The sequence below is a fragment of the Mastigoproctus giganteus genome, chromosome 11 (genome assembly GCF_048544385.1).
Source record: "Mastigoproctus giganteus isolate SK-2022 chromosome 11, ASM4854438v1, whole genome shotgun sequence".
Taxonomy (NCBI): domain Eukaryota; kingdom Metazoa; phylum Arthropoda; class Arachnida; order Uropygi; family Thelyphonidae; genus Mastigoproctus; species Mastigoproctus giganteus.
Window position 1 is genome coordinate 74487906 of NC_143585.1, and position 22797 is coordinate 74510702.

Here is a 22797-nt window from a genome sequence, read left to right on the forward strand (position 1 = left end):
AGCGTTCTCTCTGCCGCCCTCTTCGCCGCATCTTTAGAACCCTTCTAGCAAACCGTACTAATTTTACCACTTACGCAGATAATATTAAGTTCTTCATCATCACAAAATGCACCCAGTCTCTCCAGTATATTGCTGTGAGCTCCAACCCGACAGCTACATGAACTGGAAAACTACCTTCATGCCATTGGGCTCTCCATTAATAAAGAGAAAACTTCACAACTCTCTATCACCAAGAAGAAAAATACCAACGATGTAAACATCATTATAGCGAACTCTCTAGTTAAAAAAGTCACCCAACATAAGGATTTGGGTGTCACCTGGGACAAAGACCTCACCTTCTTGCCTCACTTTAATGCCACTCGAACGAAAACATATTCAGCTTTATGGGCAGTAAAACAAGAGATCTCCAACTTCCATAACCCGGACCTTATCATCAAATACATTCTCCGTTACATTATCCCAATTCCTTTATATGCCTCGACTATATGGTCCTCAGCACCCTCATCATACCAAGCCAAGTTCCTTTCCCTGGAATACTGGATTTTTAAATCGCTAAATAGGGTTGCCGGGCTAATACCTACAATCTCAAAATCTGTTCTGGTCACCAATCTTAATACGCTTCCTTGGAGGTATCACCTCATCTCTAGGAACCTTCTTACCCTCTCTCAGCTTCTATCCAGAAAACTGAGCTCACCTGATATATGGGATATCATCGCCAGATCGTCAGGAGAAGATGCCAGTCCAACACATCCCCATACAGATCGAAGCTGCGTAGCATGTCCTCCCTGGACATGTTTCCACATAACTCCATCCAAATATTGAATAGATTAGCCATAGACGTTGAGAAGCTCTGCAAGGACAGAACCTACAGATCTTCCATTCTTGCAGACATGTATGCCCTAGTCATGCTTTAGGTGGACTCTCTGTGATGCCGCACTATCCACGCTCCGATGTATCCGTATGCACTTTTATTTGTTGTAACTTTATGTTTTTGTATCTTCACCAGTGGCTGTTTAAGGCCGTATATTGTATCTGGGCTCTGTATACAATGCATTTGTCTGTCTTTTATGTTTTATCTCTGTATGTAACTCATGTCCTCTAGCTGCATAGCTGTAAAGGGACATTTCTTCGGAAATAAATTGATATTAATAATAATAATAATAACGCCTCCCCAGACAAGAACACCTCGACCGCCATATCGATCCCTTTCAGTGATGTTTGCGGGGTAATACCATGTGCCAACCTCTCGCCAGATTAGCTGACGTCCAGAATCGTTGCTGAGACTGAATCTACTCTCATCAGTAAAGAGTACTTTAAGTAAAGATTTTGTGGTTGTAACGTTTAAAAATAGTGTTGGTCCTTAATAAAGTTTTGCACACCAGCATATATATATATATAACAACGCAGTGCCAAGCTCGACGACAGAGGGGAGAGATATTAAGAGTCTGCATCTCCTGGGCCCGAAATTCTTCAAGGGTTACAGCCGAGACCTTAATATTAATTTTTTAAAGTAATTTAATTCATTTTTAATAGTCAGCTAAAAAAAATTTACAAACTTAAAATAAAAATGTTTCTATTTTATTAATTATTATTTTTTTACATATTAAATTGAATTGTTGCTTTTTAACTTTCATGTACATGTGGGCCCCCACACACAAATGCTGTACAAAGACAAGGGGACACAAAGACAAGGTAGGTCGTCATGTGTACTTTGCCTAAGGTCCCCGTTAGCGCTAAATCCCCCCTGCCCACTGCCCGCTTCGACCAGCTTGTTCAGCAATTTTTAGTTAGAGAGGAAAATCCGTAAATAAGACAGTCTACATATTCACAGATAGAAACGCAAAATATTTGAAGAGAGACGAAAAACATAAACTGAGAGAGAGCAGCTTTTTGAGATTTTGAACAGAGTATGGGTGGTGCTTTTAGCACCGTATTTAGCAGTCACGAAGACTTGATTGTCAAATACGGCGATGTTCTTGTGTTATCTATTTCATGTGAACTCGTCTGAATCTATGTGGCTATCCCAAAGTATAAATTTACAAAGTTTATTATTATTTCTCCCTGATGGGTGGCGGGGGGGGTCCTATCCCGTGACAGGTACCGGCACCAAGTGCACAGGGTGATTGTTATGTCCGCTATTACTGTTGGTCGAGGAATTAATTCTCTGACTACTACAGGTGTTCGGGATTGCGACTCTCTGAAGTTTCTTGTCGGTGTTCTCTGAGAGGCCTACGCTAAATAGCCTACGCTCTTGTATAGGGTATTCAGCAACATGCCGGTGGTTGACACGGTGATCGGAATGGTCGTTACTTGTTCCATATGCCATATCTCTTTGATTTCCTGTCTTAGGTCTGTGTATTTCCAGATCTTTTCTTCGTAGGTTTTCTGGATGTTGCCAGTGATGGGCACTGCTATGTCGATCAGATAGGTAGCCTTTTCTTTGAATTGAATTGCTGGATCGTCTTATCCGTTATTATGGCGCGGTCGCAGTACAGCTTATGGGTCGGGGTCTCTGGTATAGCCTGAGGTCTGTACTTGAAATACGGTACACTTTCCTTGATCAAACGGTATTTCCTCGCTAGCTTCTGATGTATTATCCTTGCCACTTGGTCGTGTCTATGAGTGTACTCCGTCTGGATGATTATCCTGCATCCTGTTGTGATGTGCTGGATTGTTTCTGGAGCCAGGTGGCATTGTTGACATGTATCATCTATCACTTCGGATTCGTTAGCGATGTATTTTCTGTAGTTCCTGGTGTTGATTATCTAGAGTGTCCCGCTCGTGAGCCATGCATTGGAAGTCATTTTATCTATGTGGTCTTGATGGAGGTCATTGTAGTGTCTGCCATGGAGTGTCTTCTTTGCCCATCTTTCTATCTTCGTTTTTTCCGTCTGACCTGAACCATACAGGCGTTCAGAATTACGACTTTTTTCTGTTCCTTGGGTGTTTTCTGAGAGGCCTATTGCTTCTAGGCTGGTGTGTATGGCCTTCAGCACTATGCTGGTGGTTGACACGGTGATCAGGATAGTCGTTACTTGTTCCATATGCCACATGTCTCTGACTTCCTGTCTTGGGTCTGTGTAATTCCTGGTCTTATCCTCATAGGTTTTCTGGAGGTCGCACATAGGGTTGCCAGTTCTGGGTACCGCTATGTGCCCTGGTGTTCGTGGTCTTGATGGAAGTCATTGCAGTGTCTGTCATGGACTGCCTTCTCTGTTCATCTTTCATCTTCGTTTGTTCCATCTGGGCAGAGGGATCTCCTTCTTTAGAGTGAGTGGGGTATGCCGCTTTCCTATCTTCTTTATGGTCTGGCAGAGTGGCGCTGTTTTTTTTTTTTTTTTTTGGAAGTAATCCTTCAGGTTCTCAATATATTTCTGTTGCTCGATGAGGGCTGTCACGTCCCTTCTTTCCAAACTGCGGTCAGTCTCTCTCCACGGCTGATTTCAGGTTTTGTTGGTGGCTCTTGGTCGTCACTGCACTCGTCTTTCTCATGATCTCCTCTAGTTCAGTTAGTCCATTCTATGATCCTATAATAACAATAATAATTGTTATTATTACTGTCATTTATAGTTTTAGGTATATTTTGCCTTTACATAGAACTTTTCAGTTGCACATAACTTGTAGGGATACGGAGGCTAATCCTTTTTCAGTTAAACTTCTTCTGCGTCTACACACTTATTCCACCTTTCCAACCACTGTCAGCATACTCTTTTACTCGATTATCAGAATCTCCAATTTAATGGGTTAGGTTCTAATAAGCATTACGCTTTATAATATGTCCAATTTCATTGATTTTATGAAATGAGAAGAAATATTTAGCTAAACTTTTAAGCTATTTATTGATCTGGCAGCTGCGATTGGGTGACGGTTTGTCCCGACGTAGCCGAGTGGTCAAGACACCGTTTGCGTGGACCGTGGTTCAATCCCGCATGACGTAAATACGGTTAACGACTGTATTCATTGAGGAAATTATTAATTGTAAACTCATCTCACCTAGTGATAGTACCAGACTATAAATAGATTATTATTTTTGGCTCTGCCCACGAGAGTGCTATATGGCTCGAACTTTTATGATATCCGAACTACATAGTGCTGCAGCCCACTAAAAAAGTTCTCCTTTGGTGATGTGTGTTGTGCATTATTTGAACCATATGATTACGCCAATTTTACTGCAACGTATAATAATTTGATAACATACGTATATATAGTATATCTATTATGACATTTGTTTATTTATGTTTTTATTAAAAAAAAAAACATAAATGCCATAAATGTATATTCTCTGCTACAATTCAGTCTCTCCTGCAGTGGTGGAGCTGATCTCCCAGTAGTTATACTGCTGGCTTTGCCTATACGCAATCATTAGCTGTCGACATAAATAGAGACAGTTACCGAAGCCAAGTAGTCAACGCAAGGGTACAGCAATACCAGAATTTTACTGACCGTAGTTCAATTTCACGTGACTACTAAATACAGTGATGTTACCGTGTTCTGTCGTGTGAACTCCTCGGAGACCTTCCATGTTCGCCCCGGAGTATGAACAGAAAATTTATTTATTGTATAATACTGTAGTTATGAGGAAGGATACATTTCGCACGGTGAAGAGAAGCTGTTGCCGATTCACCTCTTCCTAAAAATTCTAAAATTATACTGGATGCTCTTCAATTCGCAGTATTATACTGTACATACATGGAGGTCCGACAAGTCACTAAACACCCATGTAAAATCTATTAATTATATGTATAAAAATATTGTAGATTTTTAAAAGCAGTAGTAGGTCAGTACTAATTAACAGCAAATCATTATTCAATAGCAGTTACTATGGTAATTTTATTAATAATTTAAAAATTATTAATAGTCACTGCATTAGTAAGTTAATTACTGTAGTAATATTTCTTTACTATACTGTAGGTACAAGGACTTTTTTTTAGATCACCTTCTGACCTTTATATCAACCCACCCAATAAACTTATCAATAATTTTACAGAAAAAACAATACAATATATTTTTCATTTCATATGTATCTTAAAAAATAAAATGAAACTAATATCACCAGATAACTAGATAAACAACCCATTCCCCAATTTCAAAAGTTTCTTGTACAAAATATCTGAAACTTTTGAACACGAGATTATCCGAGTACTCATATTCAAAAGCAAAAATACTAACATCATTCACCTTTCATTTCTACTAGTAGCAATGACTTCTTTATCGCATAATAAAAACGCAATAATCACAAACTGCTTGCGTCTTCTTGTATGCAAAACGTAGCGCCGATTAAAAAACATTCATCACTCAGCCGTAATGAGATTTAAAAACATCTTAAATGGCTAATTTAAACACTTTAGTACGTTCAGTCGGTCAAAAGCCATCCAACCTCTTCTGTGATAATGGTATTGTCCAAGTCGATCACGTGGTAAAGCCCAGCGCGCAGCCGTCCTCGAGATTACTGTTACAGTTGTCGCTGGCTTGTGTGTGCGTGTGAGATGAAAGTTAGCTGTGGGATTAGAATTTTGCAGCTGGAAATGGTAAGTGGTTTCTTGCTGTGTGTATTATGCAATCGGCTGGTTGAAACATTGATTTGGAGGTTGTTGCATTAATTTTATAAACTGCTACGAATCGTGCGCTGTAGGTTCTTATGTGTTGATTTGCAAGGGAAGGAACCTTTTGACTAGCGCACAGGGGCAAATGAGAGGACGCCGTACCCACAACCACCATTGACTGCTAGCTGTATTTCGCACGTGCGCAAAGCGTAGGGTTGGTAGTCTTAGTCTAGCCGAGGCGTACATTGAGAGCAGCAGTGACTCGACTACGTTAAATACTGGCTCTATTTTGACGACAAACGCGTGATCTATGAGAGTTTTCGGAGTGGGTAAATGACACTGAATACATTTAAATATTTATCGATTGCGTTTTTCGTCTGCAGCAGAATGGACCACCAGCGTGCTGGGAATTGTGAGGATGAAGGGCCAGCTTCAGGTTCACCGTAGGCATTGACTCTTCTTTAACTGGGAGCCATTGTGCGCTTTTAATCTTGCTGTCGAGCGGGTGTGATGACCTTGTGGTTTCTTTTATTTTCCGTGGGTCGCTTTCTTGCAGCGATGTCTAGCGCCTTACAAGGGTAAGGAGCTTATCTCTTAGTGGGAGACCATTATTTCGGCTTCTTTCAGTCTTTTGTGGGAGCTAATACTGCTGGCCTCTCGCCGAGAAAGCATTTTGTAGGCCCAGCACTGATCGAATGAGGCACTGCCTATGAATGAGATGAGAAAAAAGGATCAAGGGTCCACAGGATTTTGGCTCTATAACGAACTATTGTTGATACACTCTTCAGTGATCAGATAGCTGTCATACCATTTAAAAATGGTACTCGGGGTTTTTTTTTTTTTTTTGAGATGCTGTTTTTTTACGACCTTTACCACCCCAGCCTGCTAAATAAAGGCCGTAGAACCTTTACTTTATTAATGTATGGATATCAAATCAATAGGGTTCACTCCTTCCATGAAGGAAAACTATGAAGTAGGAACGGCACTACTTCTAACATACTTAAAAGATAAATTGATTTCTTTCAGTATTATAGGAGTTGCGAAAGTTACTGACTTCATGGTTTCTCGACTTCAGCGATCATTGAACTTTGGTATTGCAGCCAGGCATTGGAGTTTTGATAATCAATTTATGTAAATTGGTGTCACTGATGATCAGAGAAAGAGGCGGAAAATATTACGGTATTCTCAATAACAGACAACAGTCGCTTCTACAGTCTTAATTCTTATATAATATTGGTGTAACCAATATTATATAAGAATTAAGACTGTAGACTACACCTTGTGCATTTAGTCTTCTGTCTTAATTCTTATAGTACATCGACCTATTTACCACTTATTGGAGCGAAGTCATTGTTTTATAACTGTGAAATAATACCTACTTTGAAGCGTGTATCCTACAGTTTCGCTAAGTAATATTTATCATCAACTGTAATTTTTTATTGGGAAAACAAACATTTGGAGATGCAATAAACAAACTATTTCAAATGCAAGCAAGGATCGTATAAATTCTCTTATCCACAGAGATAGGAATCTGTATATATATATATATCTCGGGAAGTCATTCATTCTTAAATGAACGCTCCCTCCATTCGCTGTTAAGTTTTGTCAGGAACGGAGTAGTGTCTCGGCAAGTTATTACTAGCTCCATCTGAGTGCTACCCATCGTTAACTGGATCGAGATAAATAGGCTGGCACGAAGTTCTTAGCCACGTATAGATAGTGTTATTTTATCTTAACTTTCTTAAATGTATTTCAAAAATATGACATTACATTTTGCATTTTTAGTGTAGGCAACTGAACTTATAATCAGGAAAACTATCTCCGTACACAAGATTCCTTCCAATCTTTATACTTAATCCTTAAAAATGCACATACACTAATTTTAAATTGATGTATTTTCGTACATTAACAGCGAACCTACACTGCTGTTAATCAACCAGTGCATCCCGGAGATGAGATAATGTGACTCCCGCCTCTTTATCGAATATACAATATAAACTTCTGTCGGTACCGCTAGTTTTCCCCCTTCACTTTTGGACTGAGTCATCTTCCACCCTCCCAGGGCTTCTGTTGATTCCTACGTGGCTATCGACCTGTTTCCGTTCTTTGTATATGTTCGTGGCTGGTTTTCCTTGCGGGCCTGCAAATTTTGGATGAATTTATTCATCGACAGGGTAATAGATTGCTGGGACAGGTTGGTCCACGATATACAAACTCGATCACTAAGACGTAATGCTATGATGCGTGTTACATTCAACATTGAATTCCTTACCCTTTTTGTAGTTATACGAATATGATTCCTGCATATAGTTCACATTAGCAAAGTATCCAGTCTTGGAGCTTCACTTTTAGATGCCTATGCGGTGAACGATTTTCATACGGGTATCTCCTTTTCTCGAATAAGAGTCATTCATAAGGGAATCTAGATTAATCTCTTCAGTTCTTAAATTATTTCTTGTATGGGCTTTTTACAGCAAATCCTATTGAGGTTTAAAAACGAAATAGGGGTCATTGTAACCACACACTCTTCTAACAATTAGTACTAGTAGGTTAAGAACTAAATGCCATTACTGACGGTTATTGTTTATCGTATATTTAAGAACACTTAAAAAAGTCAAAGCTTAGTTAAAAGAAATACTGGAAAATAGTTGAATTAATATACTGTATTTATGCGGCTACTGAACATAAACTAAAACTTTTCGTTTGTATTTGCGCATTGTTGGACGAAAATTAATAGAAATGTTCAAGGAACTGTTAAAGTAATTATGTACTTTGCTACTAATTGAGGCTTGCTGAATTCTCGCATTTTCCGAGGGGGGTGGGGGCTGCTGAGGTCCTCTGTACATTCATACCCCAACAAAAATATTTTGTGGGGGGGAGGAAGAAGAATTTCTTTCCAGTCCTATCCTGTAGCCAGCAGATGTTTGTGGATTAGTAATGACTAATGATGCAAGAAAGCTTACAGAGCATCAGCTAACAAAAAAACACCCATACCCTCTAGTAGTTTGTCTAGTTCTTCCCTGGTAAAGAAGTTAAGCACTAACAGGTCTGTAATTGCTCATGTCAACCCTTTGATCCCACTTTGTGATTTGGGGAACATTTGCATATCTCCAGGTTCATAGGTACCTCCCTGAGTCCAATGATACTCATAATTATGGCTAAGGGTTTGCTGACCTCTTTTGCTGCATCCCTTAATATAACTGGATAGATCCCATCCACCCAGGTGTCTTTTTTGTGTTGAGCTTCAACAATTTCTCCTCCATTTTCCTCTCGGTTATCCCAAAATCATTTAGCTACCTGTTAGTTTAATAAACTTCTGGCATCGGCTTCCCTAAAGAATTCTTGATGTGTGAATGTAGATATAAAATGCCTATTCAGTTTGTCAGCAACCTGACCAGGATCATCAACAGTTAAACCATCGACATCAAGTAGATCACTGTGATTCAACCCATTCCTTCAACTGTTAATGTAATTACGTAAAGAAGTTTTTACTGTTTATTTTTGTCAGAGACTTTCACAATCTGCCTTAGCTTGTCTTAACCTCCCTTGTGACTTGATTACAGACTAGTTTTTAACTATCATAGGCCTCTTTATCACCTGATAATTTGTGCATCCCATGTATTTTATTTTTTGTCATAAGTCTCATCAGTTCATCTAACATCCATTTTGGCCTTGAACAGTATGAAAAGCCTAGTAACTTCTATGATTTACTTCCATGAATGCTTCCCATTTAAAATTTGCTGTGTAACATCTCAGTTGGACCACTGCACACAATTTAAAAATGGTCTGAGACCAGTGCAGTCACCCTTACGAAAGCAAAAGCCGTTCCTTTTACCCTCGACAGTAGTTGTCTTTAAGTAAATCCCACGTGACCACTACTACCCAGTACACGTGACCACTACTACCCAGTGGCTCTTTTACCTGAAAATTCTCAATGCATGAAGAAGACAGTAACACATTCGCTGCCTGATAACCTGCGGTGTCATTCTCCATAAACTTTCTAACAAACAGACTTGGCAACGCTCTTCAGCGAAAAGGGCACTTCCGCCACACCTGTTTGGTAGTTGCTCCAGCTGTATACCTGAATGAATAGCCGTACGCAGCACTACAACTCGGAGAGCCATTGACATGCTGAGTTCTCAGGGGTTTGTTTGTCGTGACTGAAGGTCATTACAAGGTCGCTTGAAAATTCCAAGTGTGGAAGAACCCGTACTGGAATCTTGGTCACTTCAAGTATGCGTTTCGCCATAAGCACGTGTAGCAGGGTTGAATAGGGTTTAATTTTGTCATTGCGAAATAGTGGGGAAGAAATATCCATCTGTCTTTATCACTGGCTCCCAGGTGCTCTTGGACATAAGCATGAAACATTGGGCAGAATACGAACTAACATTGTGTATTACCAGATCGTTAAGGGGGGGGGGGAAATCCGGCAGATGTGAGTGCGAGTGAAACAGCGTGATTGTTATGAACAAACCTACAAAGATTACTTCCGGTATTAAATTACAGCGTAGTTTAGTGATAATCTAATAATGGAGTAGACGACTTATGGGATGGTGAACAAAGAGGGGGGGAATGCGCAGGAACTGAGCAGCCTTCCCGGTAGTGTGTGTATTGTCCGAATGACCGTTGGATTGTATTGTTCGATATTATATTTGCAGGTGGGGTTCAATTTATTTATATACTGTATATGCGCGCACACACGCAAGGAGAAAATCATTAAATCTGGGTTGAAGTCGAATGTTAGGCAAATGTCTTGGCAAGATTGTAAGCTATCAGAATTCTTTCATTGAATTCGGTGGTCAAAGGTGAGAAGTACTGATTCGGTCTAGCAGTGGAACAGTAGCTAAATGGCAATAATTTCGTTCCTAAACGACTTTGCATCTCCGCCTTCTTGATGTTCGGTTTCCTTTAAGTGAATTAGCTTGTTGTTTACCTATTTTAGCGTACAGCTGAAAGGGGTATGTTTGTTTTAATCATCTTTCAGTACCGCCAGTCACTCATTTTGTGAACTCTCTAAAAATTTGTTCTGAAATTTTCAGTTTCAGTGCTTAATGGATCATCTTAACTGATTAAGAAAGGCTAGTTGAATTTTTCAAGAGATGTTTAAGATAGTGGATAACTCCGATATTTCTCCATTTCTTGATGTATATTTCACCTGTTAGGTATTCAAACATGAAAAGAATGAAAGGGCAATTTCTTTATTGGTTTTAAGCGGGTTTATATTCTCTTCCATTTACAAAAATAAGCTGCGAAATTATAAAATAGCTAATGATATTTTCGCCTTTTCAAAATTGTGTAGAACTTCTTCGCTGTCTTGATCGTCTGTATTTAAAGTGCCTAGTAAATACGATGGTTTTAATATCACAGCAGAAAATAATTCTTAGAAATCTTTGTCTTCCCAGTGATTTATGATGGTATATCGGTCACGTAGACCGCAGTGACTTTTGCTGTTAATACGGCTGTTGTAATCGAGTGGTCAAGAGCGAGGATACAGAAGTAGAAATCTTTATTGTAATAATAATACTAATAGATACAAGACATTGTAATATTTTCCTTCACGGCCACTGGACCAAAAGTACTTGAGTTTGAGTAACCATGATTCACGCCCGTGACTTATGGTGTACTTATGGTGTGGTCCTTGTATTCTCTATCTGTGAACTCGTCGACCTTTTATGGTCTTCCTAGAAAATTGAACAGAATTTTTTTAATGAAATGTTTCAAGCGCGGCTAAGATATCTACGTTTCAAATTTGCTGACTGGACAGGGCAAGTTAAAAAAAAAAAAAAAAAATCGGATATTTTGATTTCAGCCATCAAACGAGATTTTACCACAAAAAAAAAAAAAAAAATAGATAAGCTGTTCGAGCTACTGCACCATCAGTATGGCTAATTTTCTATTTTTTATTTTTAACCGATGACGTTAAAAATACAGGGTACAGACCAGCTGTACAATGTTTAACTAAACAAAGGGTGAAACATCCGGTAGAGGGACTTGAATGACATTGCTTTAGCTTATATTTTGCCTAGTGACATCAAATAACTATTACAAGAAACTATTCGGGAAGTTGTGGTTGGATGTTTCCTTCCAACATACACACACACAGCCCCATTGAGTGATGCGCAGTCAGTCTGTTCTACAGGGGAAAGGTATTCCTTCCTCTACATTTCTACTACAGTACCAGAAAATAGCATTCTTGCAGATGTCTTGGTGTACTAACCCCTAAGGCAAGAGGCAGGTTAGACGCTGCTGAGTGAACTGGTCTTTGTTAGGGGGTAACGGAGATAAGGGCGAGACAGTAAATGCTGCCTTTTGAGTTCAATTTTGGAAGAAGTCGATAAGGTCACTAAGAAAAGTTTCACTCGCCTTAGTTAAACAAATATTTAATGAAATGTTCTTTTACAAATGCAGTGCTGTAAAATTGTATCAATTAACACAATGTAAGGATTTAATCACTTTGTATTAAGAGTAATGGGGGTAAGAACTTCTGTGAACAAGGAATGTTCAGAGTCGCGAATCCATTTAATTGATATCGAAATTTTTGAAAGATCTCGTTGCACATTTAAAACACGGAGATACCTTTGTTATTAGTCAACGGGATGATTTTTTTTTTTTTTTTTTAACATAAAACTGCATGACAAGTATTTTTATATTTACCCAGAATTTTTACAACTTAAATTCTGGATTATTTGTAATGCTATTTCTATCTGTATTCTTCTGCCCTCGACCGTTTAGAGAACGAGCGGAAGTTTATTTATCTCGCCCCCTCGCTATCGTCACAGGAAGTAGTACACTTCAAACCGATTTAAATAAATAAAAAAAAAATTCTGCACGAGTTCGTGAAATGAACTATAGTGTGCATGAAAACTTGGCACTATCTACCTTTGTCTGTGAAAGAGGAGCGAAAATAGCACCCAGTCTTATTTTAGTCACTGGAAATACACTGGCGACTTCTTTCAAAAATCTGACTTCTTACACTCGTTGACCCTGGTAACAGTTCGTAGAACTCCGTATTTGCGAAATATACAATAGCTATTTACTAACGTGGTGCCTCAAGGGAAACGAATTCTGTTAAATTAAAGAATTTGGAAAGGATCACCAAGATGGCAAAGCAAGTGCACAGGATTAATGGTCCAAATGCAAAAAAGAAAGTAACGGAGTCCCTCCCAGTTAAAATGGAAAGATGCAATGATTATTTTGTAACCGCTCCCCTCCCCCACTTCACGAAAATGTAACCATTGATCCTTGTGATAACATACGTGGCCTGACAGTACGCATGTAGCAATATTGCCCAGACTCCTCTGGCCCGTCTGAGATTCATTGAATATAAAAAGAATTTAATAATGAATTTAGGCCATTTTGCAGTCTTCAAAGCTGCTACAGTAATTGCATGTGATTTTCAGAAATGCATCAAAGGTTTGTGGACTTCAGCATGAAGAGAAAATAAACCACGGAATGAAATATGACACAATGGGCACACATTACCCATTGTCACTTAACTTTACGCTGTTTTTCAGTTGAATTTTTAAATTTTTCTCTATATATCTGCAATAAATTTGCTGTTTTTATAGGGTAAGATTTTAACATTCCGAGACGTGACTTAATTTTTTTTTTTTTTTTTTTTTTTTTGAGGCAGTATCGCAACATGCGTATTGGTGGCCATGAACGTTATCTCCAGGATCAATGGGACTTTTTCGTGCAGTGGGGGGGGGGGGGAGTTATAGCTATTGGACTTTTTTTTTTCAAAAGGAATAAAAAACTTCAGACTGATTCAAATCTTACTTTATACTAATTCTTTCGTCTTGATCTTGTCCACTTTGATTTTATTTATATTTTTTCTAAGTTCTAGTTTTTTTATCAATGCTATTAAATAAGATGACAGTTGGTATCCATTATTAATTTATAAAGTAAAGCAGCTTACTCCGTAGTTAAACTATTCGGATACCGTGTACATGTATACTTGTATAGAGGTAGTGACAGTCGAGACGGACAGCTAGCGGTAAGGGGTCATTCTCTTGACATGGTGGGATGAAATTTCACTGGAGCAAAGACTTGGACCACCCAACTAGTGTAGATAATGAATAGTCCTACTCAACTAGTACGTTGAAAGATATCACGAACGCCTACCAAACCCCCCCCCCTCCTTCCTCATTAGGGTTGTGAAGAAGTGTCCCCTCCCTTCTTGGAGAATCTATAATGGACAAAGCTTCGGTCACATCCATTTCCCCCCCTTGGCGTTTGCTTTCATTGTCCAGTGAAGCCATTATGAAATCAGCAGGATGCCCGACTGCTAATCCCGCATTGGTTGCTGAGTTGTGGACCAATGTCATAATTCTTCTTATCTTTACGGGTAGCGAAGTGGCATGCATTCCATTGTGATCGTATTGCATTACTATAAATATAGTTAACTTAAAAAAGACTCACTGTAGGCAGTTTAAAAAGCTCCTCCTTAAATATATTAAATTGTTTGACAGGAACTATCTACCAACACATTTTATTCTGCCAACGTCGATACGATCCCGTATGGGTCGTATCAACGTTTGCTGTCGATACTGGATAATTTGTCAGTTCTTATCGCCAGAATTATTTCCTCTTTAGTATATTACTAAACTTTTACACTGAAGGTTTTTGTGGCCCTGGTCTCTTATTAATAACTGAGATTTATTGAGCTAGCCATTAAACCCATTCAGTATCAGATGACGCTTATTGCCATCGCGCGCGGGACTAGTGCTGGGTACTGTTCGAGTGAAAATAAACATTCGGTTTGTTTTTCGCTGGAGGGGTAATGACCTCCACTTGAGCAAGAATCAGGGCAACCGCTAGTTTTTCTTTTCTTTTTTAGTATGACTATGCTGGTTTATTTATTGTATTCCCCGCTCTCCCTGAAGCAGTGCGTGTGCTATAGTTGTGAGAAGTTTAATTCAGTTTGGGTATTAACTGTCCCACAGTATTTTTATAATTTTTTCTTCTAATTTGTTAGTGTTGCCGGTACTGTAAACATTGTAAATTAATTTTGGGTGTACAAATCGGTAAGTTGGAATAGTCTTAATTTTAGGTTACTGCAAAAGAAACCACGTCTTGAGTACCGTTTCATGCGCCAGTTTTCATTTCTGTCCCACTTATCCTCGGGAGAGAGGAAAAAAGTGTATCCAGTTCTCCCACCTCTGACCTCACTTTCTCTGCCTCGACGTAACCGTAATTGGTACTTAGTCGTTGCCAGAGGTTCTACGCATGCCCAGTAGCGTTATTCCTATGACCTGGGTTAGGCGAGAGTATACTCCATCAGACAGTTGGGTGCCAAGTACTACCACGTTGTATTGTGGCTCACCGTAAGCTACGGTTGACCCTTTAGCAATGGCCACAGGGACTGGATTGTGTTCACTTGCTTAGCGCCTGCCGTGACGTCAGAATTGTGCCTCATGTTACAACACTACACTCTTGTTCGACCCTCTTGACGTCTGCAACGTGTCACAAAATATACTTCGGTAATAAGTATTAAAACGAGTGCCCCTGTTGATTCTTTATCCCTTAGAGAGTAAAAGGACCCTAACTTTAACACGGCACTCGTACCTTCTCATCCTCGTACCTTCTCCCCTCCAACTTGAGCTCTGTGATCGTAAAACGACTTCAGAAAGTAAAATACTGAGGCTATATATATTGTCAGTGTTTCTGCTTCGCGTAGGTTATGAATCAATAAATTGTAAGCGACAGACAAGGAAGGAGGGAGAAAAAACCTGTCTAGAAGCATGCGATCAATTGTAATAGTACAAGAATTTGAATTATCAAAAATAGGTAGTCTGGTAATATAATCATAATCGATCAATGCTCACAAATAATATGCAAGAATATAATGCGAAATTTAGTCTCAAAGCACAGCACTTAATAGTTTTAGATATGTTCATATATTTATAATCAGGCCTCGACAAATTTGCTCAAGTATGGAGGAGGGGGAAGTCATAATTGTAATAATAATCAATCAATTATTACGTAGTAAATTCGAATTATGTAGCGAGGTGAAATATCCGTGTATCCTGCTTGTTAGCATTTAATCATAATGCCAACTTCCCAAAGTACGGTAGTTTATCTCAAGCTATGACATTAAAGGTCCGCTTATAATTTCTCCAGTGAAAATTAAAAGCTTTAAAATGCCTAAGCGTTTTATCTGTACGTCAAATTAACTATTACCAGCGTACCGAAGCAATGCAAATTGAAAGATGCGAACAGAGATAGAAGTTTTTACTAGTGGAACAACATTCGAATATTTATTTATTTTTTTATGAAATACGGCAAACTGATCAACTAAAAGGGGGAAAAAAAATGATAGCGTATCGAATAAGAAACTAATTACAAAATTCTCCAAGCAACTTTATCTTTTGAGCCTAACTTGTAAGGACTCATTCAGTATGACTGAATGAGTCCTTATTCGTCACCAATAATAATCGTTTCGTAATACAATACATACTATCAATAATTGAGCGTGCCAGAAGTGCCCCAATTCTTGCAAGATACAGACCACGTCGATCAGTAAAACAAATGATTAACAAACGCATTAGTCCTAACTTACAAAGCTTTTTTTTATGGCCGCTACACATTGGATTCATTTGGCGAGGCCTTTAATTTTGTAATTTTTCGCTACTGATAATTTTATTGTACATTCGTTATACGATATCTGGCTTCCAGACGTCCCATGTGCAGAGTTGAACTCGCGTTCAGGAGCTGCATGACATAAAATATACACCCCATAACGAATCTTATGTTCCCAATGTGCAGAGAATTCCTCTCAAGTTTACTTTTCATTCAAGGCTTCGCTGGCTGGGTGCACTTGTATGAAATACAGATTTTATGGAAGCAACTTGTTTCCAAGGTAGGATTGGGAATCTGAAGGCATGACTGTCCCACGATTCCTTAGATTCTGAAAGGCAGGTTGTGTTTGGTGCTAGGATACAACCTCGTCTGACATGTCTTGGTCTCTTCAACGCAGTCCACCCCCACACGAGTTCCATAATGTAACGGAAGGCTGCCAGCTGTCGCCTGATGTGGGCGGTTTTGATGTCAGTCTCTTGACTGTTACCATGGAGACGTAGACATGTTTCTCGCGCACTGGTAGCACTCCACGGTTGTCATGAATGATCTGTTGCAACACTTTATCACCGTACTAAGAGGTGGATATTTGTCGAGGGAATTAAATCCAAGAGATTGATAGGCGAAGGCAATTCTTACCTGTGCGAGTACGAAACGATTCTGTGAAGCTACATACAGAAAAACTTATTTCGCCCGAGTTCATAATGTTTGGTTGCAGTAAAAAATATTTCAACTGAGACTTCGTAGGTGTTTTTCTTTAGAGAAAGGGGAAAAAAAAAAAAAAACCTTTTGAATTACAGTTCAAATTCGGTGGTAAATGACGAAATAAGCTGTCGACAGTCCGCCGTAAGATGACCCCAAAAAGACAGCCTAGATGTCGTTGGAACTTCTCAGTTATGTTGGTCTGGTGTTTGAAGTCGTGATGAATGAGGCTGTGTATTGATATTTGGAGCGTAGAGGGGAGCGCCGTAAGATTACACTCTCCTTCAAACGACGGACAGCCTTTGTTAAACACCGACACCGCGGTTATTTATAAGTTAAGGTTAGCTGTGCTTCCATCAGACGGTTAAAAAAAACAAAAAGGTTAAAAAAGTTTTTTTTTTTTTTTTTTTTTTTTTCCCCTCCTTTGTGCAGAGCTTTCTTCGTTGGCGTGAAGGTGACATGTCGTTACAGAAGGCCACCAAGTATCCAAAAATGTAGCAACACCCCTTTCTTGTCTCTTTGAAGCTCCTCTGTAATTGGCCTTGAGTCACATTCCCGCGGACAACTGCCTCTCAGTCGTGTGTAATTATTACCAATTAGCGCGTGAGACATTAACCTCCTAACCCACCAGTCTTTTTCCCACCCAATTTCCTCCAACATCTCTGCTGTCCGTAGGCGTTTATTCTCCCCCCCACACCACCAGTGGTTACTTTATGACTAGTATTAAATAACATATCCTTTGCATCTGTACTGTCCGACGGTTCCTCGCCTCTGCGTATTAAATATAGCGATGAGATTATTTATCCTTTTCCTCCCACCTACTCCAGCCTTCCGGTAACCTTTTTGAAGTTTTGCGTAACATTAACTCCGGGGACAAAAGTTCATCTCGTATTCTTCCATTGAAGATGTGAAGACAGTTGCGTACACCAAGTGATTCCAACTTATATTCGATTGCAAAAACAAGTATCCATCTGGTCTTAATCTTTCGTTATATAAGTGTTATTCCCTAACTAATTGAATTACTCAATTTTCACAATAACTTCCATCATATGTATATCGAAATGCATTCTTACACGAAAAATTATGCTAAATTTTTGTGTAATGAGAATTAATTATTGAACGACTGGCAGCTATTCTCAGATTTTGAACAAATTCATGAGATGTATGCGCATTAACATTTATTTGTAATAAACGTGCCATTTGTTAATTCGAATTTTAGTTTCAGCTCGCGATTTGCAGGCCTGAGCATACAGCAGGCATTAATACACAATGCGCCAAACGCAAATAGTATGAGAAAAAAATTCAAAACAGCAAAAACTTTATTATTAATAGCCATATAGTGCAAGGAAGCCTGAGGCTTATGCTGCACCAGCCAAGGCCAAAAAAAAAAAAAAAAAAAAATCTGAATTACCCTGAGAGAGAAAGAAAGTTAGAAGGGAAGGGAATCACCAAGAAAGTGTGAAACAACCTAGTGTGAAATAGGGCTGCCTTTATAGTATTCGTGTAAGACTAGGGTGATTATCTCTCCATTATCCGTGACAGTATAGTGGTTTCTCCATTTGTAACTTTTGGAAAGTGATAATTCGAATACCGTCTGAGATTCTAACTGCAGCCTCGAATGAAGAAGCTAAGTTATCCTGAGCGGAGGTAGTATGATTTTCTGCTTGAGTTACTCCGTGATTTTCATCACACACAATATGCAAATCAGCCTGTTAACTCACTTGTACAAACAGCACACTAGCGCAAGTGCATAAGGTGTTGGTATACCAAAACTACCGCTAAATCCAGGGTTTTATTAGAATTAATCCTCTATAGCTACCCCTCAATCTAACTATACTACTGTTACTAAGGTATTATAAATATTTTTTTATTTACTAAAACAGCTTTTTCGAAGTGAATAACACGTCTGTTAATACATATATATATTATTTTATTTATTTTTTTTGCCTGGTCCGGATGACAGAAATGCACTTAATTATGCTGTATCTTGCATTGTGATCTAATTGGCCTGTATGTTTTCTTTTGTTCTATGGACAAGTGTTTTTTTTAAATAGTCTCTTTTCCGTGGCTTGTCATAAGAAATAATGAAACTCCATACTGTTTCACAGAAAACTGATATTTCTGTTGATTTAGCGGATGAATTTTCAGGAACATCATGTGCTCATGGCTACACATGAAGACAATTCGGACACTTTCTGTCAAAGGAGAAGGAAAAAAATGGAAGGAATGGTGCAAAGTAACTGCAGTGCTTATCCACTTTAGTATAAACTTATGGCGGAACTGTTTTATAAACATACCGTCGTCTTTGCGATCGTGTTTCGACTCTTATACGGCCTACATACTGTAGTAATACCCTTAAAGATATTTTGGGAACCTTACAGACCGGTTGATGGATGTGTATAAATATTGTTCCTCATTGAAAATCTGTTATAATTCACGTAGTGTTTGGATTAGGTACACGTACATCTAATAAGGTGTTTTCAGCTGGGTCGTTCTCATTTTCTGCAAACACTCCTTTCTTTTGCATTCATCTTCATAAAAAGCAGTGTCTGTTTACTAGGCGTGTTGCCCTACGTTCATCGGTTAGATAGGTGACACCCATAGAAGGGGAGGAGAAGTCCCTACACCCCACTTGTTTGTCTGGTTATAACGTCCCGATAATCGACATAGTGACGTTTGTTCGGGGTTTCTGAATGGCTTGCCGACTCAGTCACGCTAGCGTTACTAGCTGCCCCACGCAGCTTCTTGGTTTCCGGGATGGTGGCTAACCACCTTGTTTCAGTGGGGGGTCGACACCCGGAACGCTCAGTTGACATTTGTTTGATGTGTAGACGATACAAATGAAAATGACTGACTATATTACTGCAGTGTGTAGAGAAAAGCGTTAAAGATATACTTGTGGCTATTGGTGAGTCAAATTTATATTTCGCAATGTACTACAAAATAACCGTATTATAATGGTGATATACAAGTTTTTTTTTTTTTTTTTTTGTTTATTTTTTTTATATACAAAACTTTTTTTAAATTCTACCTTGCGACAGTTTTAAAAAGATCTAGAATATATGCTATTTTTATTCATTAGTTTAATAGATCGAAGAAGACGGTTTCCAGAGCAATATTTTGGATGATGATCATCATCATCATCAGCCATTTTCAATCCACTGCAGGATGAAGGCCTCTCCAGCAACGTTCCAGTTCCTTCTGTTTTGAGCACTGGCCATCCATTTACTACCCAAAAACTCATGAATTTCATCTATCCATCTCCGCCTTTGTCTTCCAGGTTTTCTTCTAGCTCCTCTTGGGTACCATTCTGTTATTTTCTTAGTCCATCTGTCATGTCTTCGAGCTATGTGTCCTGCCCAAGACCATTTTAGTTCTTTAGTTTTGATAAGAATGTCTTGGATACAATCACAAATTATTCTAAATACCTATAAAATGAATACAGAGTAACTTATTTTTTCGAAGTATCTCTAATGTGAACGCTGTCTCTTAGAGGAAAAATTTGGTGGCCTTTCGCAAAGTTAATTACTGGCCAAGCGCGCAAAACCACACCAACAAACCAAACTTCACGCCTATCTCTATTTGGATCTCTTTACTAAAGCTCTTAGACAAAATTCCCTTGAAATCACTTTCTAGGCAAACCTTTGCTTCTAGATCAACGTCAGTTTACGATGGCATCTCAGCACGTTCAACTCAGTTCCACGATGTAGCAACGTGGTATAAAAAGGAGAATCTGCATTGATATCACCGCTGTCTTCGACTCACGTGCTGTTGATCTTCTATCTCTGCTCGAAAACCATTATTGCATCTCAGGAATCCTGCTGACAGTGGTTCTGCGGTTACTTTATGATGGCACCGTTATCTTCTCTAACAAATCCGCAACCTGTATTCGAAACATTAGCTTAGGGCCCCTGCCCCAAGGAGAAGTCTTCTGGTGCCATACTCTTTCCTTTTTTTTTTTTTTCCAAATCATCCAACTTCAGCATCTCATGTTGATGACATTTTTCTGGATTTTTTTAACAGCCTCTTCCGGCAATGTCTTCTGACATTGCCGGAAGAGGCTGTAAAAAAATTGCTTTTTAATTCATCGTGTGGGGCTCAGCAACTGATTGATAATTTCTTGATTTTCATATCAACTGCCTGAAGATAAAGTATCTACCGTTTTCTCTTTCCTACAAGTTAGAATTCAATCTAAATTAATCCCCCCTCTAAACCAAATTCTTAGGAATATATTTGGTTCTCTAAACTTCTGTTCTCAGTCCATTGCACAAAGCTTCTGTCTACCATTCTAACGACATTTTGGTTTATGAAGTGCGAACTCGCTCTCATTCATAATTCAAACAATATACGGAAATACACTGCTATCTGTATCCTACCTCACTTCCTCTATGCATCGCTAATCTGGTCTTTCATCCCGAAAAACCCTTCCGCTTATAACCTTGATCGAATATTTCTCATCAGATGGTTATATGCCAAGCTTGGACATCCTACTGTGTCATCTCGACATCGGATGTACCAACCTTGAAATAGTGACTGTACTGTTCGCTGGAAATACAAAGCGATCCGATATTTTGTAACTGATCACTGGCCAAAGTTGCTTCCTTAATATCCGGGGCTTTCTTCAGTGGTGAATTCCGCCCAAGACTACCAGAGTCCTTCCGTCTCTTCAGTCTAAACTCTCCAGAATAAACACATTTGATTCTGCATTGCAAACACTCCTTTGCATCAACAGCCATCAACAACTCCGTCAAGCAAGCCACCTCCTTCAACCTTGACTCTAATGCAGTGGTTTTCAACCTTTTTATAATAACGGTACCCCTAAGTAATTTTATTTTGAGGCACCCCTACTCAATTTTCTGCCCGTTAGATCCGATTCTGTGTGTGTGTATGTGTAATATTAAAAAAGATGTTATATATTTATTACAATAATATAATTATAAAAATTACATTTCATAATAAAAATTCTATATAATTTTATTCTTTATATAGAGGTACTAAGCAAACATCAATTACAGATTACCAAAAAATTAAAAAGATACTGTACAACTTTTTATAATGAAATAAACATATAAATTAAAAATATATAAATAACTTAAACCCGAATTACGTGGTACCCCTGGAATGTTGTTGCGGCACCCCGGTTGAAAACCACTGCTCTGTCTGGATTCACGACCAGGTGTACATAAGAATATTTTAGATTCCCACATATCGAACTTTAACTTCTGTAGACTTATCTCCAGCTTCGTTGGACTTCTTAGGTGAATGCGACTTTAACAAAGGAATAAAATAAAAATGTTTTTTTTATTTTATTCCTTTGTTAAAGTCACATTCACCTATTTTTGTATTTTATTATTGTCACTTATTATGTAAACCTCTCTAGACTGGCTGTACTGCCCTTTTTTTTTATTTAATGGCAATAAATGATTATATATAATATCCGACTATCAACGAGATTTTTAAAACTTTTCCGATTAATTCAGGAACTGAATCGTAAAAAATTGCACATCTTATTTGACCCACCAATATAATGTTATTTTTATTGAAAAGGCTGTTCTCCCACACGCAAGGGTTTGCTTGGGGGAAGGGGTTTCTAATGTTTTGTAAAAAATATAAAAAACAAGTTTTTCAAAAATATACCTTAATTCCGATAAAATATAAGGTGTGGCCTTTACCGTTCATTAAAGTGAGGCATTTTATGTTCAGGGACGAAGTCTACACCTTATATTTTGTCGGAATTAAGGTATACTGTATTTTTGAAAAACTTTATTTTTATATTATTATATCTGAAGCCCATTGTTTAGGAGATAATACCTAAAGTAACTGCTTGTGTAACTCCTGGGTTCACTTAAGTAACACCGGCGTTCTTCTTTTAGAAAATTTAGGTTAAATATTTATTGTTGAGCTCGGCAATCGTGAGAATTTCCCATATGAGGACATCTTTGCATCACTGCCCAGAATGGGGAAAGAGTAACCT

General features: G+C 38.6%; 1 protein-coding gene across 1 annotated transcript in view; it reads left to right on the forward strand.

The window, feature by feature from the left end:
* Positions 1–5451: 5451 nt before the first annotated feature.
* Positions 5452–22797, forward strand: part of LOC150078130 (dystroglycan 1-like) — a 199614-nt gene continuing 182268 nt past the window's right edge. The window contains exon 1 of the mRNA XM_090384929.1: positions 5452–5528. The gene's annotated coding sequence lies outside the window, so the exon portion shown is untranslated. The remainder of the gene's footprint in view (positions 5529–22797) is intronic.